This window comes from Silene latifolia, chromosome 3, assembly GCF_048544455.1.
Source record: "Silene latifolia isolate original U9 population chromosome 3, ASM4854445v1, whole genome shotgun sequence".
Taxonomy (NCBI): Eukaryota; Viridiplantae; Streptophyta; class Magnoliopsida; order Caryophyllales; family Caryophyllaceae; genus Silene; species Silene latifolia.
In genome coordinates, this window is record NC_133528.1 from 82,322,941 (window position 1) to 82,343,019 (window position 20,079).

The following is a 20,079-nucleotide window of genomic DNA, read 5'->3' on the forward strand; positions in this document are numbered from 1 at the left end:
GCTCTCCATGTTTCACATCAATCACCGCACCCGCGGTGTGTAGGAAAGGTCTTCCTAGAATGATTGGAATGTTGGAATCTTCCTCCATATCAACAATGACAAAGTCCACCGGGATGAAAAACTTCCCAATTCGCACGGGGACATCTTCCCATATCCCTAACGGTGTCTTCGTCGATCTATCGGCCATTTGGAGTGTGATGTTGGTGCATTTAAGCTCTCCCATCCCTAACCTTTTACTCACCGAGTACGGCATGACACTCACACTAGCCCCTAGATCACATAAGGCTTTGTTGATCGTCGTGTCGCCAATGGTACACGGTATTGAGAAGCTTCCCGGATCCTTTAACTTTGGAGGTGAACTCCCTTGAAGTATTGCACTACTCACCTTAGTGAAGGCGATAGTCTCAAGTTTCCGGATCGACTTCTTCTTTGTGAGGATATCTTTCATGTATTTCGCTTAGGCCGGCACGTGATTGATTAATTCCGTGAAAGGAATTGAGACTTCTAAATTCTTCACAATTTCCATAAACTTTCCAAGTTGATCATCAAATTTGGGCTTGGCTTGACGACTTGGAAAAGGAAGTCTAATCACAATGGGCTCCTTCTCCTTGGCCTTGTCTTCATTTTTCTTTGAACTTTCTTCTTTTGATGATTCTCCATCTTTGGAGCTTTGCACAATTTCTTCCTTATCACTAGCTTCCACAACTTCATCCTCAACTTGCTTCTTGATTGCTTCATACCTTGTACCACTTCTCAAGTGAATGGCACTAACGTTTCATGTCTAGGGGATTACTTTGAGGTGGTAATTGCCCCTTTTGTCTTTGTGAGCTTGAAGATGCTAGTTGAGTCAATTGTGTTTCCAACATCTTGGTGTGAGCTAGAATGTTGTTGATGGTGGTTTCCTTTGCTTGGCTATCTTTTTGCATTTGAGTGAAAAATTCTTGTTGATTCTTTTGCATTTGGAGGACCGCTTTTTGGACATCAAAACTTTGGTCATTTTGGTGATTGTATGGATTTTGATTTTGGTAACCTTGGTTTTGATTATAAAAGGGTCTTTGATTTTGGTTTCTCATGGGTGGTGGAGTGTATGTTGTTTGAGGGTTTTGAACATTTTGGCTTTTGTATGAAAGATTTGGATGGAATTTGGTGTTTTCATTGTAAAAGTTGGAATAAGGGGCACCACTCTTGTATGCTTGGAAAGCATTCACTTGTTCATTTGTTCCCCTACATTCACCTTGGTCATGTCCCAAAGTTCCACAATTCTCACATATCCCACTTGGGATTGATGAGGATGCCGTCATGGCATTAACATGATGCTTTGATGATTTTGAGTTTTCCTCAAGTCTAGTCATAGCTTGTTCAAACTTCAAGTTGATTGTGTCAATGTGAGCACTAAGTTGAGCACCCAATTGAGTAACGGAGTCCACTTCATGCTTTCCTCCTCTAGTAGCCTTGCGAGGTCTACTATATTGTGAGTTATGGACCGCCATTTCCTCAATCTTGTTCCATGTTTGATTGTCATCAACTTCGGTGAACATTCTATTTGATCCCATATTGAGAATGTTCCTTGAATCTTCATATAAACCATTCCAAAATTGTTGTACCAAAAACCATTCGCTAAGTCCATGGTGAGGACATGAGCGACAAATTCCCTTAAAACGCTCCCAAGCTTCATACAAAGATTCTTCATCCCTTTGCTTAAAACCCGTAATTTGAGCTCTTAGCATATTGGTCTTTTCCGGTGGGTAGAATTTTTTGTAGAAAGCTAGAGCCAACTTCTTCCAAGAATCTATCCCGAGGGTGGCCTTATCAAGGCCCTTCAACCATTGCTTCGCGGTGCCGATTAAGGAAAACGAAAATAAGACCCATCTAATTTGGTCTTGAGTCACGCCCGTTTGAGAGATTGCATCACAATAGTCGCAAAAGGTTTCCATATGAGAATGAGGGTCTTCACTAGGCATCCCCCCAAATTGGCTCCTCTCAACTAATTGGATGAAGGCGGACTTGGCAATAAAATTTCCGGTTAGATGTTGCGGTGTAGGAGTACCATTTGGTAGATTCTCCTCGGTGGGTACGGAGTGTGATGAAAATTTAGGCATTGTAGGTGGATTTTGTGGGGTATTGTGTAATGGGTTCTCTTCTCCTTCTATTGGGAAAGGATTGACAAACTCACTAGTGGGTTGAACAACTTCACTAATACCTCTTAAATTCCTCCTAACAAGTCTCCTATTGTTCGTCAAGGTTCTTTCGATTTCACGGTCAAAAGGTAACAAATCACCTTGTAACCTTCTAGACATGCAAAATATCAAACAACTCGAAAACAATTAGAACAAACCTTGAGGAGTTTTACTTCCCCAAGGCAAAGAAAGACACAACTAATAACAATAAAAAGAAATCTAAATCAAACAAACGCCGTCCCCGGCAACGGCGCCATTTTTGATGCGAGTCCGTTTCGTGTTCACAATTAAAGATGTGGTCGTTGGGTCACGGTCGAATCAAAACACAATTTATAGCTTCACAAACAACTCTACAATTAGTAAAGAGGCAAGTAAAGGTCGGATCCCAAGGGACGGGAGTTGAAATGAGATTTCTATTGAAACTAGTGGTGTCTAAGGGGTGTCACAAATTGGGTTGATGTAGAAGGTTACTAAACTAAAATAGCAATGAAAATAAACTAACAAGATGAATTAAAGGGGTGTAAACAATTGATTAAAAGGACTAGGGTGTCATGGGATCATAGGGGAATCATGGGATATGATCATACAAACATGTTCTCAAATTATAAGCAAGCAATTATTGTTGTGATGGATTGAGTTGGGTTATATCTTACAATCCTAGGAAAGTTTGGGTCCCGGAGCCGAATCGATTAGATTGTACAACACCTACAAGTCGACTTAATCTTCCTTACTCAACAACATGCATGGTCTAATGAGACTCGAGTTGGGTTATGTCTTACAAGTCTCATTGAAAAGATAGAAGATGATAGTAAATGCAAGGATTCATAGGCTTAGCATTTCATCAAATATAACATGTGCATGAGTTGAGATCAAAACAAGCAAGCAAATAAAACATGAAAGCATATTGATTTAAGCATGAATCATTCCCCATGTTGGTTTCCCCTAATCACCCATTTAACCCTAGCTAAGAGACTACTCACTCATTATCATGTTGATCATGCTAGCAAGGTTGTCAATCATACCAACAATATGAAACATGATGAATAAATGAAAGTAATTAACAATAATTAAAAAGGGATTAAGAGATTATACCTACTAATGATTCCAATAATAAAGCAAAGATAAAAGAAGTACTTGAATGCTTGATTGAGAGGTTGTCAATCTCCCAATAATAACCCAAATAATCTTCAATTACCCAAAATAAAGGATGAACAAAAGAGAGATTAAGGAAATAAAACTTGTATTAGAACTTGATTAATACTTGATTACAATATTAAAGAGAGATTTGATTGATATTAACTACTCTAATTATTGATAAGAAGAACATGCTCCTCTAATTAGACTAATGGGGTATTTATAGTGGAAATTAGGGAGGATGCATTAGGGTTAACTAAGGGCTAAACTAGTAATTACACTTTTTAGATTGAGCAAGGAGGAGCCGGTATTTTTCGAGAGAAGGGCTTCTTTCTTTGTAGCTTGGAGAAGAGGAAATCGTCTTTGTCTTTGGAATCCGGGCGGAATAAGGTCGGGACGGGCGGAATGGCGGCGTTGGAATCCGAGCGGATTCAAGGGAATCCGGTCGGATTGTGGAGGTGGAATCCGAGCGGATTGGTGCAAAGCCGCATGGATTGTGCAGCTGCGGGACGGACGGATTGGTGACAATCCGCTCGGATTGTCACTCAGCAACATATCTTCTTCTCTTCTTCCCTTTTCTTCATAAATTCCTTGGGGATTTCCTTGGGGACTCAAGGATCCTTTCTCAACATTGCTCTTCTACTATAATATGTGCAAAGGCCTTCTAATCTTGTCTCTCCTTGATGCTTGGTCATTGAATTCGATCAATTTAGTCTCGTTTTGCCATGAAAATGCAAGATTCTTACTCCTTTCCTACCAAGGGATCAAAATCTCAAAGAATATGCAAAACAAAGAACTAAAGATAAGAAATGACCCTAATATGCACTAAAAAGCATGGGAACAAGGCTAATTCGGGGGCTAAATATGCGCTAATTGTGGTCACATCAGTCAGTACTGATTACATAAAACAAACACCATAAAGGAACAATATCGCAAACAGCTCAAACAGCTCAAACAAATCCTCAGTCTCCATCTCCAATCTCCACACAACTGACTACACACTAAAGTGTGTAGCCCAGCCAGAGTACCCATCTCAACAAGTACTCCACGCCGCCAGTGGGGGACCGCAGCCGTACCCACCAAATCCCCGCTCATCTCCATCGATCGATAAACCCAAGTTCATTAATGTGCACATCCCCTCTGTGACGGGTTCCACAGAGGGCGAATCAAGGGCGTGAAGCCACTCCCGCAAGTGACTCCACTCAGCCAGGGACGCACCCCGAAGATCACAGACAGATAAACAGCAATCACTACACAAAACCAACAACCATCTGAATCAATCAATAATACGAAATCACAACCGTCTGAATCAATCAACAATCACTAACTACAGCACAATCACCACACATTATGTAATTAATACTGAGTAGGAAAATCCTACCTGGAATAGCAATCACCAAGATCGTCACAATCAGCTAATCATAATCATTCTTCAACGAAATCACCTCCTATAGACACACAATCATACAATCACAATCTAACATCAACAATACTCCCCAAAACCCCCAAATTACCCAATTAGGGTTTTAAAGAAACTCAATGAAACACTACATAAATTATACAAGGAACTTATCCCCGGCACGACGATCACAACGGTGTAAAGAACAAGATGATCGGACCAACCAAGCCTTGGGATTTGCTAATAATGCAATGAATGCAAAGAACGTAACTTTCAATCCTCTCTAGAAAGGTTTTAGAATGATAAAAGTGTTTAAGGAAAAGTGACGGAAGCTTTTTATATTAATCCCGCATTATTAACAAAACCCGTCAAAACAAACCCGTAAAACACACTTACTCGATCGAGTAAGTAACTTACTCGATCGAGTGGCCCTTACTCGATCGAGTGCCACACATACTCGGTCGAGTACCCATCAGACAGACTACTGCTTTGTATAAAAACATACTTACTCGACAGAGTAAGCCCCACTCGATAGAGTATCCATAGACATAGAAAACCGTAGTATTACAGTCTTCCCTCCTTAAAAGGAACTTCGTCCCCGAAGTTCAACCCATACATAAAAACAAACATACTAACTCGATCAAGACACAACAACGCAACTAAGAACTCAAAATGAAACCCCAACCTATAAAACATGAGCTCTTAACACCAACTCCACCAACTATTCCTACCTCCATAACATGGCTCACGATATCGTATCAACTACATCATAGTCTCTCTCGACACCAACTCCAAACACTACCAACTACTATCCACAAACTCTGCTAGCTCCGTAACATATTATCCACTAGAAAATGCGATATCAAGACACTCATAATATCAAACGAAATGTTACATTCTACCACCCTTAAAAGGAACTTCGTCCTCGAAGTTCACTCCCACTCATAGCATCATCATCCAACTGTCAGCACTATCGAACTCATAAACATCATCACCCAACTGTCAACACTATCGAAGTATTCTCACATTCCTAGACATCACACTACTACAAGCACGGCCATGGACGCACCCCGAAGATCACAGACAGATAAACAACAATCACAACACAAAACCAACAACCGTCTGAATCAATCAATAATACGAAATCACAACCGTCTGAATCAATCAACAATCACTAACTACAACACAATCACCACACATTATGTAATTAATACTGAGTAGGGAAACCCTACTTGGAATAACAATCACCAAGATCGTCACAATCAGCTAATCATAATCATTTTTTTTTGGTAAAATGTAAGAATATATTAATAAATGGATATTATAGTACAAGAGTCATATAGGATAATTAGAATAGATTCATGCTATGTAACCATTCAACATCATCTTGTTTCAAAATCTTTAAGTCCCTACTCCTGATTCTTGCTCTAATCTCCTGTATGATCAGTGTGCTAAGTTTTTCAGGCCTGAGAACTTGCATTTCCACCCTGCACTTATTCCTTTGCTGCCATATCTGATAAATCAAACACACAAGCATTGCAGAAAATACTCTTTTCTGAACTTGGGAACCATTATGATGCATACTCCATTCCAATAAATCGTGTGTAACTAGTACTCCTCCCATCACCTGATTTATAGCTTGGATAACTCGTCTGCTATAAAAATAGTCAAAAAACAAATGTTCCTGAGTTTCAATTCCTTGCCCACACAGCATACAATCAGCATCATCTGTAACACCATATTGCAGAAGCCTGCTTTTTGTTTTCAGAGCATCACAGCCACCCCATAAAGCTATGCTTAGGAATGTTCCAGGGATTCCAAATCACAGGATGCCAAGAAACCTTAAGCTGAACCCCTCTTAACCATCAGTAACAGCTAGCAGGAGAGTAACCATCAGGTTGGTCATGCCATTTGCCAGTCAAGTATCCAGCTGCTAGTTCAGTTTTGACCCTGCATATACGTCTCCACACCAAACTAGAATTAGTACTAGGCTCATAATCAGACCAAGTCCTTCCTTTAAGATGATTACATTCCACCCACTTGACCCAGACAGAATCCCTACCTTCATAAATCCAGTCTAATAGTCTCCCAACTAGAGCTTTATTCCACATCTCCATATCCTGTAAACCCAAGCCCCCTTCCTCTTTAGTCCTGCACACCTTGTCCCAAGCCACCAATGGAGCTCTCCTATACTCAGTACCCCCATCCCACAAGAAATTCCTGCAGGTAGCTTCAACTCTTTGTATTATCCCTTTGGGAAGCACAAACAAAGAGGCCCAGTAGGAGCACAGGCTCTTTAGAACAGCTTGCACCAGAGTCAGTCTTCCTGCAAAGGAGAACTTTCTAGCACCATAGCCATGGATTTTGGAGCATATTTTTTCCACTAGGCATTCACAATCTTTCTTCTGCAGTCTGGTAGTTTGAATAGGCAGGCCTAAGTACCTGAAAGGCAGCTCCCCCTCTTTGAAGCCAGACACACTTAGAATCTCTTGCTTAAGTTGATCAGAAACTCCACAAAAATAAGCATTAGATTTTGCAGCACTAATTTTAAGGCGTGTAGCTCTTGAAAAAGTAGAGAAGTAGGATCTCAGAAGCAACATCATTGACTTAGCATCCCCCTTACTAAACATCAATACATCATCAACAAACATCAGATTTGTAAGTCCCATTTCCTTGCACATAGGGTGGAAAGCAAAGTCATATCTAGCAGCTGCATATTTAAGAGTTCTAGTTAAGTACTCCATACAGAGGGTGAAGATAAGGGGAGAAAGAGGGTCTCCCTGTCTCAGACCCCTCTTCCCTGGAAAAAACCCAAACATCTCACCATTCAGAGATATTAAGAAGGAAGCAGTAGTAATGCATTGCATTACCAGGACTCTAAATTTCAAAGGGAATTTCAGCATGATCATTAGCTTATCCACAAACTCCCATTCAACAGTGTCATAGGATTTTTGCAGATCAATTTTAAACATACATCTAGGAGAGGAGGAAGGCCTTTCATACAGTCTAATCAAGTCTTGACAAATCAAGATATTCTCTTGAATGCTTCTGTGTTGAATAAAGGCTCCTTGATTCTTGTCTACAATGCAAGGGAGGACCTCAGCCAACCTAGCACATAGAAGCTTTGATATGACCTTATATATAACATTGCAGCAAGCAATGGGACGGAATTGCAGTACAGACTGAGGTCTGCTAATCATAATCATTCTTCAACGAAATCACCTCATATAGACACACAATCATACAATCACAATCTAACATCAACAATACTCCTCAAAACTCCCAAATTACCCAATTAGGGTTTTAAAGAAACTCAACGAAACACTACATAAATTATACAAGGAACTTACCCCCGACACAACGATCACAACGGTGTAAAGAACAAGATGATCGGACCAACCAAGCCTTGGGATTTGCTAATAATGCGATGAATGCGAAGAACGTAACTTTCAATCCTCTCTAGAAAGGTTTTAGAATGATAAACGTGTTTAAGGAAAAGTGACGAAAGCTTTTTATATTAATCCCGCATTATTAACAAAACCCGTCAAAACAAACCCGTAAAACACACTTACTCGATCGAGTAAGTAACTTACTCGATCGAGTGGCCCTTACTCGATCGAGTGCCACACATACTCGATCGAGTACCCATCAGACAGACTACTGCTTCGTATAAAAACATACTTACTCGACAGAGTAAGCCCCACTCGATAGAGTATCATCGTCATCATCATCTACCTCCATGGACCTGGAGGCTTCACCATCATCTTCATCACTTGAGCTTTGCACTTCTTCCTCTTAATCCTCATGGCAAGAGTCACTACCTTCCCCGCTCTCAACAACAATCTCCTTCCCCTTAGCAACTTCACTATCGATGGTGGCATCTCTAGAAGCACTCGGAAAGAATAATTCTCTATCCGCACAACTAGGCAAAGGACATGATGGATCAAGGAGTCCTTGCCTAGCTAAGTGAATAAGGGGCGGATATTGAGCCCGGTAAGCATTGACCCGGTCTTCATGTGCTTCCGTATGCATATGTCGCATCAATTGGGTCAAATAGTCGTTGCCTACCTCGACATTAGTGCCAATTGGTGTGAATTCATGATAGGCAAATGGATAAGGTGGAGTCACAATAGAGGAGGAGGAGGGCTTGGCATTAGATTCCCTATGTTGTTTCATAATCATCTCGGCTTCATCGGAGACGGGTAAAAGGTAGTTTGGACTTCGGACACTGAGACGGCATATCTTGTTAGGCAAGATGAAGGACTTAGCTTCTTTATTGAGCCACTCATACTTGTTGTCAAGATTATCATTCTTGACCCAATGAAACTTGTTGATCATAGTGGCCATATCAAGAAGGTTGCCTCCTTTAACCGGTGTGTATGTGTTGTCTTTGTTGAAATTCGGGTTAAAGTGTTTGGCTAACCAGAGTACTAATCCTCCATTCACAATAAAAGCTGCTCCATCTTTACCATGGTCAATTGTAAGCCACCGTTCAAGTAAGAGTTGAAGTATGTTGTATTCATTGGTGAACTTTTTGTTGACATTCATGGTGGATTCAAGGTAAATAAAGTCGAGTTCGGTAAAATGATTAGTGCCCTTTCTTGCAACTAAAGTGTTGCCCACAACCTTATGCCACACTCTTATGCCCGGATGGTGGACATAAAGAACATGACACTCATGGAAGGATTCAAATTTTTGCCCGGTGATTACATTCCATAGAGGTGCGGGGTCATATTTCGAAGGCTTCTTCACATAAGGAAAATGGTATTTAAGACCAAACACCTTGCCAAACTCATCCAAAGACATTTTTGTATCCTTGTTTTCTAGGTGGAATTCAACATTTTTCCGAGTCTCTACCTTAGTGACTTTCAAAGAGCTTATAAACTCCATGGTAAGGGAAGGGTAAGTCAATTCTTACATATCAAAGAGTGTTTTCAACTTCATAGACTCGAAAAAATTCTTGGTCCTCTCAAGAACACCCAATTTGGCTAAGGCATCTTGACATATAAATTTATTAGGCACAACAGTCTTTCTAACAAGGGACACAAATTCTTTTCTATGAGAATCGCTTATGAAAGTTACCTCCGGATAATCTTGCAATTGTTCAATGACCGGAGTAGGAGTAGCTTCAACCATAGGAGTAGCAACTTCGTGAATCTCCACTCTTGCTTGATGCACTATCATAGCCTTTGAGGCTAAAAGAGCTTGTTGCCTTTTGGAAATATTTGATGTTGTGGGTGCCTTGTTTCCACCTTTTGTTCTTGCCATATTCTTCTCCTTGTCAAGATTGTATCAACAAACCAAAGTTTTGCTTGAATGCTTCTAGTCTCCTCAAGCTCCAATTAATCCCTAATCAATTTTGGGATTTTCGAAATTGCCTTGAAACCCTAGAAAATCGATTTAATTTTTGAGGATTTTGATGTTTGGTTGGTGTTTTGTTGATGAAGGAGTAATTTGATTGTGGATTTAGGAAGTTTGGGTTTGATTTTGGTGAATTTGGTTGAGGAATTTGTGTTTTGTTGATGAGGGGATTGAGGGTTTTGAGGGAGAAAGGTGTGTGTTTGTGTTTCGAAAGAAAGAAATGAAATGGGGATGAGGAGATTTTAATCCCGTGTCATAGCCAAATAGCAGTGGGAGACGGGCGTCTTGGGCTAGGGACGCTCGGATCCTCAGTCAGTAAGCTTTGTAATTTCTAACCCGTGCTGAGACGCGCAGATTCTTCAGGAGACGGGTGAATTCTGCTGAGGACGCTCGTCTTCACCTGGGGACGCTCGGATTCATAGACAGTGTGAACTTTATGTTTTTGCACAAGACGGGACGCGCAGATTTCTCTTGAGACGAGCGTCTTCTGGGCTGGTACGGGCGTCTCCTATGCAGTTTGCTAAGATTTTTAAACAGACTGGAATTTTCAATTCTCAACACTCCCAAGACGAGCGTCTTAGAGCCAGGACGCTCGGATCATGCCCTGCTCGAGCGGATTCCCCCCTGGGACGATCGGATCTTCTCTTGTACCCACGAGTTCAGTTCCACCCGTGGGGATCTTCATTTCCCATATCATTCCTTCTTCATTCCTTTGTTCATCATTGTGGGTGCACTATGAAGGCTCGGATAGCCTAGGCAATTGCTATCCTCACACTAGATCAAACACTACACATCAAAACACATTAAAGTACCTCCCTAACTTTCTCTCATTATAAAAATCTTGATCAAAGTATGAAATTGCAAATCCAAAATTGACAAAAATGTAATACAAGAAATGAAATGCAAGTTAAGGGTTAGAATATTTACAAATGGTGGTTTAGGGAGGACTCCACCAAACTCTCATTCTTGAATGAGGTGTCAAGGGGGCATAGCCAAGGTGTTGTTGATGTTGCTCAACACCTTGTAGAAGTAGTCAAAGACTTGTTCATTTTCGTTATAAAGATCTTTAATAGACCTTTGCACATTGTGTTCTTCATGGTGGTGACCTGAGTCAACGTGATGACAAGGATCAACAAAGCCTTGGTCTAAGGTTATAGCATTGCCAATGTAAGGATTGACTAATCCTTCAAATTCGTCATCCCATAGACCAAAAACTTCACTAGCTTGCTCCCCAATGATGTCATGAGTTGATGAAAACAACTCCTCATTCTTGTTGTCATGGCCAATGAGGCCTTCTTCCTTACTTGTCATGATTGGTGGTGAGCTATTCAAGCTCTCATTGTTGTTGAAATTTCCTTGCTCTCCGGATAGAGCATCTTGAGGATTATCCACTTTCTTCTTCCATATGGGTGGTGATTCTTTACCCATAGCTTGATCTTTGCATTGAGATGCCAACTTCTTCCTATCACTTTCTCGGCTATAATGGTCAACCATGAAACAGGGCTCATGTAGTCGGGGATCTCTTATTGTCTTGTCAAGATTAAAAGTGATTGTCTCATCCCCCACTTCAAGTGTAAGCTCTCCATGTTTCACATCAATCACCGCTCCCGCGGTGTCCAAGAAGGGTCTTCCTAAAATGATAGGAATGTTGGAATCCTCCTCCATGTCAACAATGACAAAGTCTACCGTGATGAAGAATTTGCCAATTCTCACGGGCACATCCTCCCATACCCCTAAAGGTATCTTTGTTGATCGATCCGCCATTTGGAGAGTAATGTTAGTGCACTTGAGCTCTCCCATTCCTAGTCTTTCGCATACCGAGTATGGCATGACACTTACACTTGCTCCAAGGTCACATAATGCTTTGTTGATTGTAGTGTCGCCAATGGTGCATGGAATGGAGAAGCTTCCCAGATCTTTGAGTTTTGGAGGGGAACTTCCTTGAAGAATAGCACTACTCACTTTAGTGAATGCAATAGTCTCTAGCTTCCGGATGGATTTATTCTTGGTAAGAATATCTTCCATGTACTTTGCATAGGCCGGAACATGATTGATCAATTCCGTGAATGAGATTGAGACTTCTAAGTTCTTCACAATATCCATGAACTTTCCAAGTTGTTCATCAAACTTAGGCTTAGCTTGACGACTTGGGAATGGAAGTCTAATCACAATAGGCTCTTTCTTCTTAGCCTTTTCTTCATTCTTCTTCTTTGAAACTTCTTGGATGGTGGGTTCTTCTTCCTTAGAGTTCTCCACAACTCTTTGCTTGTCACTTGTGTCCACAATATCTTCATCAATTGGCTTCTTCGGCCCTTCATACCTCGTACCACTCCTCAAATGGATGGCACTAACCGACTCTTGTCTTGGGGGATTACTTTGAGGTGGTAATTGCCCCTTTTGTCTTTGAGAGCTAGAAGATGCTAATTGAGTCATTTGGGTTTCCAACATCTTGGTGTGGGCTATTATGTTGTTGATGGTGATGTCTTTGGCTTGGCTATCTTTTTGCATTTGGGTGAAAAATTCTTGTTGGTTGTTTTGCATTTGGAGGACCGCTTTTTGAACATCAAAGCCTTGGTCATTGGATTGATTGTAAGAGGGTTGATTTTGATAACCTTGGCTTTGGTTGTAAAAGGGTCTTTGAGCTTGATTTCTCATTGGAGGTGGGGTGTATGTTGGTTGAGGGTTTTGAACATTTTGGCTTTTATATGAAAGGTTTGGATGGAATTTGGTATTCTCATTGTAATAGTTGGAATAAGGGGTGCCACTCTTGTATGCTTGGAAAGCATTCACTTGTTCCCCCTACATTCACTTTGGTCATGTCCCAAAGTTCCACAATTCTCACATACTCCACTTGGAATTGAGGATGATTCCACCGTAGCATTAACATGTTGTTTGGGTGATTTGGAAGCTTCATCAAGCTTAGCCATGGCCTTCTCAAACTTCAAATTGATGGTGTCAATATGAGCACTTAGTTGAGTACCCAATTGAGTGATGGAATCTACCTCAAGCTTTCCTCCTCTAGTAGCCTTTCTAGGCCTATTATATTGGGAATTATGAACCGCCATTTCTTCAATTTTGGCCCATGTTTGATTGTCATCAACTTCGGTAAACATACCATTGGATCCCATGTTGAGGATGTTGTGGGAGTCTTCATATAGACCATTCCAAAATTGTTGCACAAGGAACCACTCGCTAAGTCCATGGTGTGGACAAGAACGACAAGTGTCCTTAAATCTCTCTCCATGCTTTATACAATGATTCCTCATCCATTTGTTTGAACCCGGTGATTTGGGCTCTCAACATGTTAGTCTTCTCCGGAGGATAGAATTTCTTGTAGAAAGCAAGTGCCAACTTCTTCCATGAATCAATACTAAGGGTAGTCTTGTCTAGACTCTTCAACCATTGCTTTGCGGTACCAATCAAAGAAAAAGGAAATAATACCCATCGGATTTGATCTTGAGTAACTCCGGTTTGAGAAATTGCATCAAATAGTCACAAAAAGTCTTCATATGTGAATGAGGGTCTTCACTAGGCATCCCTCCAAATTGACTTCTCTCAACTAGTTGTATGAATGCGGATTTGGCAATGAAATTACCGGTTAAGTGTGGTGGTGTAGGAGTACTATTTGGTAGGTTCTCCTCGGTGGGTACGGAATGTGATGAAAATTTAGGCATTGTGGGGTGATTTTGTGGTGGATTTTGTATTGGGTTGTCCTCTCCTTCTCTTGCAAAAGGGTTGGTAAACTCAATGTTATTTGGTTTAATGTCCACAATCTCTCCAATACCTCTTAAAATACCTCTAGCAACTCTTCTATTGTTGGTTAAGGTTCTTTCAATTTCAAGATCAATAGGTAATGGATCACCTTGTGATCTCCTAGTCATGCAAAATATCAAACAACTCGAAAACAATTAGAACAACCTTTAGGAGATTGACTTCCCCAAGGTAAAGAAAGACACAACTAAAAATAATTAATGAAAATCAAATCAAGTTAACACCGTCCCCGGCAACGGCGCCATTTTTGGTCCGGTTAAAACTCGTCGTCAAAAGTTACCAAGCAAAACAATATTTATAACTTTACAAACTACTCTTAGCAAAGAGGCAAGTAAAGGTCGGAACCCAAGGGACGGGTATTGATGTATGATTTTCAATTGCAAATGGTCGTGTCTCAGGGTGTCACAAATTGGGTTGAGATAGGAGATCAACTAAACTAATCAACAAGATAAAAGTAAAACAATGAAAACAGGCAAGATGATTGAAAGGGGTGTAAACAATTGATTAAAGGCACTAGGGTGTCATGGGTTCATAGGGGATTCATGGGAGTTGTTCATACAAACATGTTCTCTATTATATAGCAAGCACTTATTGTTGTGATGGGATCGAGTTGGTGTATAAGCTTACAATCCCTAGGAAGGTTTGGGTCCCGGAGCCGAATCGATTAGATTGTACAACACCTACAAGTCGACTTAATCCTACCTATTCAACTATATGCATGGTCTAATGAGGCTCGAGTTGGTGTATAAGCTTACAAGCCTCATTGAAAAGATAGGTGATGAGTAAATAATGCAAGGATTCATAGGCTCGCATTTCATCAAACATAACATGTGCATAAGCTGAAATCACAACAAGCAAGCAATTTAATTATGAAAACATATTAGATTAAGCATGAATCATTCCCCATGTTGGTTTCCCCTAATTCCCCATTAACCCTAGCTAAGGAAACTACTCACTCATGATCAAGTTTAACATGTTAATAAGGTTGTCAATCATACTAACAAGGTAAAACATGATGAATAAATGAAAGTGATTAACAATAATTAAACAAGGTTAAGAGAGAATTATACCTATGAAGATGATTCCAAATAATAATGCAAAGAATAATAGAAGTACTTGATGATTGATGGAAGGTTGTCAATCCTCCAAATAAACCCAAATAATCTTCTAATTACCCAATAAAGGAAGAAAAATAGAGAAATTAAGGAAATATTAAGATGTGATTAATATTGAGAATTGTATTACAACTAAATTAAGACTAATTTGAGAGTATTCGGATGAGATTACAACTTGATGAAAACTTGATTAAAGCTTGATGCCAATCTAGGTAGTACAAAGGGGTATTTATACTAAAGATTAGGTACATGGATTAGGGTTACTAAGGGCTTAAATGACTATTAAGGCCCTAAGAAAAGTTGAGGAAATGCTCCTCTCGAAGGGAATGAGCAGATTCCCGTGCTAGTCTTGCCACGATCCGCCCGTCCTGAGCTGTGGCACGGGCTCTCTGACTTGTGATCCGCTCGGATCCAGGGGGAGACGCTCGGCTCCAGCTACTGCAACCCGCTCGTCTTGGACACAAGACACCAAGATCTTGCTGTTGTGAGACGCCCGGATCGTGCCCGATCCGCTCGGATTCCTGGGCAGACTGCTTCTTTTCTTTTCCTCCTTAACAATCCGCAAGGATTATTTCGGGGATGCAAGGATCCTTTCATCATTGCCCATTTCACTTTATTATCTACTTATGCCTCTAGTATTGGTGTTCTCTTTGATGCTTGGTCATTGGATGCGATCAATTTATCTCCATTCCGCCTCATAAGTGCAAGGTTAGCACTCCTTTCCTACCAAAGGGGACAAAACCTCAAAGAATATGCAAAATGGGAAACTAAAGATAGTAAATGACCCAATTATGTGCTATAAAGCATAGGAACGAGGTTAATTCGGGGACTAAATGTGCTCAAATATGAGTCACATCATATTCTAATGAGCAAAGTCTCAAGAAGAAAAAGTATCTACAAGGGCCTTATATACACTTATCAAGCTTCCCAAATAGATGTTTTCACAAAATTTTCCTAGAATGCGACTATATGCCATGATGCAACTAGCATATATACAACCTAATGCAAATGCTTCTATCAACTAGTATGCCATATAAACTAAATGCAAGCTCTTAACAACACATTGGTTTGTACCGCATCAACCAAAATAAGGCCACATTGTCATTAACATATAAAAGGAGGAAGGAGATTTGGAAAGATCATACCATGCGGTCTTCTATTTCCTTCATGCCTCGAATGTGGCGTAGTCGGTCCAATGTGATAATAGTGACAAACAAACACAAATATATACAATTCTACACTATAAAGGAATAAACATGTTTTTGGATTTTTGATAATTTTTCAATTTTTTTTATCATTTTTCGATTTTTGAATGCTAAGTTAGAATTTCCCATCCCCACACTAGTATGGGCATTGTCCTCAATGACGACCAATACGATAGGAAATTAAGCAATGCAATCTATATGAAAATGCATGATTTCTAAACTAGTATGCAAACTATATAACATATATAACAAGTGATGCAATCTAATCTATCCTATATGATGCATGCTTTCGATTAGTTGGAGAGCCAATTTGAATTGACTCACATTCCTTGTGAGTGAACTTCCCCAAACCAAACAAAACACTATTGCTAGTGCAAAAAGAGGGGGAGTTCATGCACAAGGTAAGAATACAATGTATGAATTCTTATTTGTCATTTTGGATTCTTTGTAATAGGAGCAAAAAGATAAACACCTCAATGGGACCAAGGTGGGAGTCCTTTGAATGTTTTTTTGGGGAAATGTAAGTGATTATATTGATGCCCAAACAAACAAATTCCGCCAGAGAGCAACTCTAGCTCATTACAAGACTCATGCTAGCCGTGTAATCCAGTTTTGCACACTCCTAATACTGGACCCGACACAGCTAGCTCTCAGTTGCAAAAGAAAAAGCGTCTTCACCTGCTTTATAACAACAGCAGGTAAAGATAATACATTCTCAAGCCGACATCTATTTCTTGCATGCCATATACTATACATTACAAGAGCCATACAAGTTGCAATAATGTGCTTCCTCAACAAAGACCGATCTCTGTAACCTAGCCACCAAGAAATCACATTTTGATTGGGGATAGGATAACCCAACCAACCTGCTATCTGCTGCCTGCATTGATGACTGAAAGGACAAAGAAAGAAGAGGTGATCAATGTTCTCCTCAGCTGCTCCACACAAAAAGCAACAATTGTCATGAATAATATTCATCTTCTTCAATCTATCCTGAGTGAGCAACCTATTGAGTCCTGTGAATGTTACTAGGACTCCAAACTCAAAATTATCAAGAGCCCAAAATGACTCTACAAATAATTAAGATAAAGATTAAAAACATGATATAAAAACAAAGCTAAAGGAGGGGTAGGAGAATCACAATGGAATAGGTTGATGCTAAACAATCAACCCCGCACTTGTGGTATCCTCCATTAGGCTTTGTCAATCTTCATCTATCGCTCATCGCGACATCATAATCAATGGCCTCATTACCGGCATCATCATCATCGGAATTGTTATCATCATCATCAATTTCATCATTATCCACCTCCATCGGACCGGAGGATTCATCAAGTTCATCATCATAGGAATTCGGACATTGCTCTTCTTCATGGCATGAACCACTACCTTCCTCATCGTCCTCAACAACAATCTCTCCTCCATTTACCACCCGGCTATCCTTGTCGGCATATTGAGAAGTACTAGGGAAGAATACCTTCCTATCCGCCCAACTAGGCAAAAGACATGAAGAATCAAGAAGTCCTTGCTTAGCAAGATGTAGTAGTGGTGGATATTGGGCACGATAAGCATTCACCCGGTCATCATAAGCTTCTCTATGCAAGTGTTGCATCAATTGGGTCAAGTAATCATTGCCTACCACAACATTAGAGCAACTTGGTTTAAATTCTTGGTAGGCAAAAGGATAGGGTGGAGTCACAATGGTGGAGGAGGAGGGCTTTACAATCGGATCCCTTTGTTGCTTGATTATCAATTCGGCTTCTTTGGACACGGAAACGAGGTAGTTTGTTCGATGGGCGGAGATACGACAAATCTTGGTTGGCAAGACAATGGACTTGGCTTCCTTGTTGAGCCATTCAAATTTATGATCAAGATTGTCATTTTTTACCCAATGGAACTTGTTGATCAAAGTACTCAAGTCAAGAAGGTTGCTTCCATTAACCGGTTTGTAGGTCTTATCCTTGTTGAACTCTGGGTTAAATTATTTAGCTAACCTTGTCACCAAGCCCCCATTTACAATAAAGGCCGCGCCCTCTTTCCCATTATCAATCTCTAGCCACTGCGCAATCAATAATTGAAGGATGTTGTACTTTCGGGTGGACTTTCCATTAACATTCAAGAAGGACTCGAGGTCGACAAATTCGAGTTCGGTGAAGTAGTTGGCTCCTTTCCTTGCAATTAAAGTATTAGCCACAAATTTGTGCCAAGTTCTTACGCCCGGATGGTGAACATACAAAGCATGGCTCTCCAGGAAGGAATCGAATTTACGACCGGTTATAGCCTTCCATAGGGGTGCGGCATCATACTTCAAAGGCTTCTTTTCAAAATGATCATATTTCGTAAGACCAAACACTTTACCAAATTCACCCTTAAGCATTCTTCTACTCTCGTTCTCAAGTTGGAACTCAACATAACTTCGAGTCTCTACCTTGTACTCCCTCAAGGAGCTTACTAAATCCATGGTCAATGAGGGGTAAGTTTATTCATTCATATCAAAGAGGGTTTTTAACCCCATGGACTCGAAGAATGCTCTAGATTGCTCAAGTACGCCCAATTTTTGCAAAGTATCTTGGCAAATAAACTTGGTAGCTAAAATTTTCTTTTTGGCAAGGGATATAAATGCAATCCTATGTTTGTCGGATAAGAAAGTTACCTCCGGATAGTTTGGCAATTATTCCACAACCGGAATAGAAGGGGTAGCTTCCTCAATGGGATTGACGATTTCTTGGACTTGCTCCCTTGGTTGAGCTACTACCAAAACTTTTTATGCTAGAAGAGTTTGTTGCCTCTTTGACAAATTTGGAGTTTTGGGTGCCTTAGTTCCGCCTTTAGTCCTTGCCATTGTATGCTCCTTACCAATTTGATATCAACAAACCAAGATGATTCTTGAATGCTCCTTGATTCTTCAAACTTCAATCAATTCCTCAATCAATTAGGGATTTTCGAAATTTGCCCCAAACCCTAGAAATTTGACTCAATTTGTGAGGAAATTGATGAATAAATGGTCTTTTTATCTTTTCCGACTTAAATCTGAATGAAATTTAATCAAATATAATAATATGAAAAACATTTGGATATAAAAATTTAGAAACACTTTAATTAATTTATTTAATATTTTTTATTGTTTTATTTACTTTAATAAGAAATTTTAAAATTTTATAAACTTATATGCAAGCAAAGAAAAGTTTATCGTCTAATTTTTTTATTTTTTACGGATCACATTTATGTTATGTAGGTTTTTCAAAATATTGATAATTTTAAAAAAATTGTTTTAATATATACTCTGTTTATTAAAGTCGTGAATTTCTTTAACTTTTTTAAATTAAATTTTATAATCTTGAATAACAATCTTAAATGATCGTATATCATTTAAAGATATAGCATATCAAATTGAATAAAAAAGTTATTTACCATCTATCTTTGAAAATCCAAAATTAATATATTGTTAAACTATTTCATTCAAAATTTTATTTCCAACTTTATTTGTAGGATATTTATAGAAAAATTTGAATTTGATATAAAATTTACGGAAATTTCCCATGGTACCCTCGAACTTTGCCAGATTACGCATGGTACCCCTTATTTTAAGTTTCTACATGTGTTGCCCTTGTGTTTACCTTTTTCATTCCTAGAATACTCTTTGGGGAAATTTCATCATAACGTCGTTACTCCTATAAGTAATTTGATGAGTAATTGTGTATGTTATGTTGTTATTGTTATATTATTTAGGTACTAAATGTTAGTTTACTAGACAAAATAAGGATTTAGGTATTATTAGATGATGAATTGATAGTGTATTAGATAACAAAAAAAGGCGTCACAAGGCATATGAGTAGCGGCGTTATGACGGAAGTTTGTCAAAGGGTATTCTGAGACTGAAAAACGTAAATACAGGGGTAGCATATGTAAAAACTTTA

General features: G+C 39.6%; 1 non-coding gene across 1 annotated transcript; it reads left to right on the plus strand.

The window, feature by feature from the left end:
* The first annotated feature begins 1,620 nt into the window (after positions 1-1,620).
* On the plus strand, positions 1,621-1,727 carry LOC141650500 (small nucleolar RNA R71). Its single transcript, XR_012546529.1, has one exon. It is a non-coding gene; the product is annotated as a small nucleolar RNA R71 (small nucleolar RNA).
* The last annotated feature ends 18,352 nt before the right edge of the window (positions 1,728-20,079 follow it).